Source organism: Mesoplodon densirostris, chromosome 16 (genome assembly GCF_025265405.1).
Source record: "Mesoplodon densirostris isolate mMesDen1 chromosome 16, mMesDen1 primary haplotype, whole genome shotgun sequence".
Lineage (NCBI taxonomy): Eukaryota > Metazoa > Chordata > Mammalia > Artiodactyla > Ziphiidae > Mesoplodon > Mesoplodon densirostris.
In genome coordinates, this window is record NC_082676.1 from 59857852 (window position 1) to 59863502 (window position 5651).

Genomic DNA, 5651 nt, shown 5'->3' on the forward strand with positions numbered 1-5651 from the left:
TGATCCTTCCTTCCTTTCTTCCCTCCTTCCTTCCTTTCTGCTGCACCTTGTGGCTTGTGGGATCTTAGTTCCCTGACCAGGGTTCGAACCCATGCCCCCTACAGTGGAAGCACGGAGTCCTAACCACTGGACCACCAGGGAAGTCCTGCCAAAGTGATCCTTTTAAAAGAGAATCACATCACTGCTGTAGAAGCTGAAGTCCTTACTGTGACCTCCAGGGCCCAGCACGGCCCGGCCCCGCCCCTACCCCCAGCTTTCTTCTCTCGTCCACAGCTCTGCACTGACCACTTCAGTTAGCTATATTTCCCTTGCTCCTCCTCCAATAATCGAGGACCCTGCAGCCTCAGGGCCTTTGCACTGACAGTTCCTCTGCCTAAAAGCCTTTCTCCCTAGGTATCTACATAGAAGTGTCTATCTGTCTCTCTCCAGTTTCTCTCTCTGTGTAACAGGGGTGTTACTATTTATCCTCAAGAAGTTGTACTGAGGATTCAATTACATAAAAGACTCGATTATATAATTATCTGTAGAGCTGCTGGTTCCCTTCCCCACCTTTCCCTCACCTGCTTGTCAGTGACTTCAATTCCTGTGAACCTCTTCTCCCAAAGACACAGTCTGTGCCTATAAAATGTCTTAAGAGGGACTAACGATCTGACCCTGACTTATTAAAACCAAAAATTAAATAGGCCTGTTGGGCTACCTGTGATCACTTAACCTGAGTGAGCTTCACCCCCTGGAGATTCTGATTATGTCTGGGGTGGATCCCCAGAATCTGTCTTTTTGTCAAGCTTGAGGCTAATTCTGCTATGCAGCCATGCTGGGAATTTCTGAAATAGATGACCAGGTGGACAACACCAGAATGGCACATGCCTCTGTGTCCCTGGGCCAATTTTTTTTTTTTCCCCCTAGAGAACAGGTTCTCCGCCTGGGCTCCGTGTGTAGAGTCACCTGGACACCTCTTAAAAAATACTGTTGCCCAGGCCCATGACCATTTTCCCTAGAGGGGATCCTCATGCGTAGCCTGGTTTGACGGTCACTGCCCAGAAGCGTCAGCTCAGTGGGAGGTGACAGCCCCGATCCTCCCCGGCTCTTGCACAAGAGCCTCCACTTGGATGTGTGGTTTGCTTGTGCAGTACCAGCAGAGGGCACACAGAGCAAAGGCATTATTCTGTCCCTTTATTTCCAAGCTAAAATTACATGTGACAAGGGAAACAGTTTAGGGTTTCTGCAGTGCACCAGCAGGGCGGTAGTACCCTGTTCCCATGCTCCAGATCAGCAACAACAAAAACAATAAAACTTGCCTGTGCTCAACCCTGCAGATTCTGGTTGGGCAGAAGCTGGGCATCTGTTTTTTGGGTTTTTTTTTGCAGTACGCAGGCCTCTCACTGTTGTGGCCTCTCCCGTTGGGGAGCACAGGCTCCGGACGCACAGGCTCAGCGGCCATGGCTCACGGGCCCAGCCTCTCCACGGCATGTGGGATCTTCCCCGAGCGGGGCACGAACCCGTGTCCCCTGCATCGGCAGGCGGACTCTCAACCACTGCGCCACCAGGGAAGCCCCTGGGCATCTGTATTTTGATGCTTCCCAGGTAATTCCAAGGCACCTCAGGTTTTGAGAATCATTGTGTGGGATTGAGCCTTCCCAAGAGCCGTGCCTCTCTGGTGGCCAAGCAGCTTCTCAGAAAATGGAAACGGTCTTTAGATTCAGGTGGTGTGTGGTTATATTGGTGATTTCCCCCTTGGAAAACAATTCCAAAATAATCATCTAATAGAAATACTCAAGCATGTATATGAGGATATTCACTGAATGTTTCTAATAGTGAAACAAACACAACAACAACAGGAAGTAAACTAAGTTGCCATTAATAGGCAACACAGTTAAATAAGCTATGGAATATTACACACCCTTAAAAAGAATGAGGTTGAACCATATCTGCTGATGTGACAGGATAATCATGAGGTAGTGTTAGGTGGAAAAAGCAAATCAGAGAGCAATATAGTTCTATATGATCCTATTTGTGATTTTAAAAAACACATTCCAATTTTTTCACAGTGGTTAATTCTGGGGAGGAGATTCAGGTGGATGAGACAGAGGGAAAACGTCTACTTTGAACTTCATGGCCTTCTAGTGTTGTTTAAAATTTCCGTAACAAGCATGTCATCCATCTTAACAAATGAAGTAAAATGCTGTAATAAACACAATCTCTTTTGCCATCCTTTCCCCCTCCTGCCAGCTTTCGAGGTAAAGAGAAAAGTTTCTCAACCATGAATCTCCATTCTGGACTTGGAAGCTGGGTGGACAGTAGGAAACAGTCATTAAAAGCATTAGTGATACAACCGTGTTTGTATTTTGCAGACTGGTTTTCATTCCCATCTGCTGAGAACCATCTGGACTTTGGGCACCCCACCTGCCCTGGGCTGTGTATTATTTAGATGCAGGAAATGGGGTAACCTGTAGCACATCCATTTTCACATGGTAGTTGCTAGGGACTGAATGTTTGTATCCCCTCCTAAAATTCATATGTTGAACCATAGCCCCCCATGTGATAGTGTTTGGAGATGGGACTTTTGGGAGGTGATTGGAGTCAGATGAGGTCATGAGGGTGGGGCCCCCACGATGGAATCAGTGCCATGTGAGGACACAAGCAGGAAGAGACCCTCACCAAGAACCCAACCCTGGATTTCCAGCCTCCAGAACCGTTAGAAATAAATGTTGGCTGTTTATGTTGCCCCATCTCTGATATTCTGTTAGAGCAGCCCGAGCTGAGACAGGTAGTCCTCCAGACCATGGTGAGGTCTGCTCCAACTGGGGACATTCACAGTGTGCGTGGCTGGGAGCCGTTGTCCCTCCTACACCGGTTACCAGAACTGAGCCTTACCTGGTCATAAGCCCAGGTATCCCACCCCCAGCCCATCATAAATAAGCATGTTTAATGCACTTCCCAGAACAGATTTGATGGGCTTAGCTGCTTGCAGGGGGCCAGCCTGGGGTGAGTTAGCCAAATAACTGGGGACTTGCCCTTGGCTGCTTTAAGAATTCAGGACTTGTGAATCTGCAGATGGAAAGCCACCGGGTCCCTTTGAAACCTGGGCAGAGTCCAACTTTTATGGCCCTGTTTTGATCCTGCAGCATTCATTCAACTATAAAATCATGCCTGATGAGGGTTAATCAGGCAGGGTCGATACCATCTGGCCACGTTTGTACCAACTCTAGTGACAAAACATCCGTTTTACTGATTAACAGTTGTAATCTACTCTGGGATCTGGTGGGACTTGTCCCCGTGTTGGGAAGTAGGTTTAACATTTAGAACTATATGTGAGCCAGGTTCACAGAGATCAAGTGGCAAAAGGAACCATTATGTATTAAGCACCTACCACGAGTCAGGAGATGATTACATGATTTTTTATTTTATTTATTTTGTTTATTTTTATTTTTTGGCTGTGTTGGGTCTTCGTTGCTGTGTGCGTGGGCTTTCTCTAGTTGTGGTGAGCGGGGGCTACTCTTTGTCGCAGTGCGTGGGCTTCTCATTGCGGTGGCTTCTCTTGTGGAGCACGGGCTCTAGGTGCTTGGGCTTCAGTAGTTGTGGTGCGTGGGCTCAGTAGTTGCGGCACGTGGGCTCTAGAGCACAGGCTCAGTAGTTGTGGTGCGTGGGCTTAGTTGCTCCGCGGCATGTGGGATCTTCCCGGACCAGAGATCAAACCTGTGTCCCCTGCATTGGCAGGTGGATTCTTAACCACTGCGCCACCAGGGAAGTCCCGATTACGTGATTTTCTTGAATCCTCCCAGCAGCTGTTGGAGTTGGAGAACCAGAGAGAGGTCGCAGGTGTAGGGTGAAGCACGTGGCTTGGAAGCAAGACTTCCTACCTGCTTGAACCCCAGCCCTGCCACTCCCAGGCTGTGACTGTGGGCCAGTAATATAATCACTGTCTGTGCCTTGGTTTCTTCATCTGTGAATTAATGATAAAGCACCCATCGAGGGTAGTTGAAGGGGCTGACGTAGTACATGAAAAGCACTTAAAAATAGCGCTTGGTCCAGGGAAGCCCTCAATAAGTGTCAGCTCTCTGCAGGTGATGCTCAGAGAGGTGAAGTGACTTACTCAAGGTCACCCAGCTAGAAAGCAGCAGAGTTAGGTCATTCTACTGCCTTGTCCTGCCTCCCCGGGGGTGGAGAAGGGGGAAGGACAGAAAGTGGGAACAGTGACTGTTTTTAACAAAGGTCCTGGCACCTTCCACCCACCTACCTTAGGGATATACGCTTAGGAGCTCACACTAATGCTGACCAGTTCAAGTTCACTTTCCCAGGCCAGTGGCCAGGCTGGTGGTGAGAAGGGTCCTGAGTGGTTGATCCTCAACCAACCCCATGCTGACTGCATGTGCTCATTCACACACACCCGTGTGTCTTAAATCCTGGCCTCCAGGCTGTGTGATGCTGGGTGGGTTCCCCAATCTCTCTGAGCATCAGGCTCCTCATCTTACAAATAGGCAGACACATACATCGCTCATAGGTGTGTTGTGAACATTACAAAGCCCCAGCAGAATATGCTTGTGCATAACAGATGCTCAACAAATGATAAATATTATCTCTATATGTGATTATTCTTAAAAGCATATTTAATGGTAGATATTGCTTTCCTAGTCAGTTATTTCATAGACCTGTTTGGTGTCCCAGCCGGAAGGAACCTTGGAAATCACGTGGTCCAAACCATACATTTTCCAGATGAGAAAAAGAAGGGCCGTGGAGGGCCACTGAGACAGCTGGGTGCAGAAGTGAGTCAGGAGCCCACGGCCTGTGGTTCTAGGTCAGGACACCAGGAGGACCAAAGAGCCAGCTCATTTCCACAGGTGCTGACTCAGCATCTCTTCCGTGCCTTCCCACGCTGCACCTGCCTCCCGGCTGATTCCCATCAGTCATCAGCTTACCACCTCAATCCAGTGACGGAGAGAATGTGATTTAATTGGTTTGGGGTGGGGCCTAAGCATTAATATATTTACCAAGTTCTTTAGGGCAACTCCAAAGTGCCTCTAGCGTTGAATGTCACTGTCCTGGATGCAGTGGATTCTGTGCTTTTCCTTCCCTCTCCATCCAGCCCATTATCGCTGTCCTGGTTGGGCCACCTGGTCATCTTGATGACCACAGATTCCGACTGATCACCCAGTCTCTCTGTTGTTCACAGTGGACAATCAGGACATTCTTTCTAGAATGCATGTTGGATTACCCCCCTGCTCCAAACCTTTGGTGGCTCCGTCAGTTCATGGAGGTCCCAGACTGGCCCAGAAGGCCCTCCAGATCCGAGCCCTGCCTGTCCCTTTGGCCTGGTCTCCAGGCTCTTCTGCTTTCCTGGTCTTTGTGATCTAGAAATGCTGAACGCTGTAGAAATGCCTGCCTCGTCCTGCCTTCGTGCCTTCAGCTAGCTGTTCTCTTGGTCTGGAATGCCTTCCACCCCTCCTCTGAGTCACTGGAGCAGTTCCCACTCAACCTTGAAGTTGAAACTCAGAGGCCTAACCTCCATCCTGACTTGGGCCTATCCTTTGTTCATGTACAATATCCTCCTGTATCCTGGTCCTTATGCTGGGTTGCTATGACCTTTGCCCCACTGGAAGGTGAGCTGAGGGTAAGGACCACACCTTGTCCATCCCCATTACATGGCATGTCTT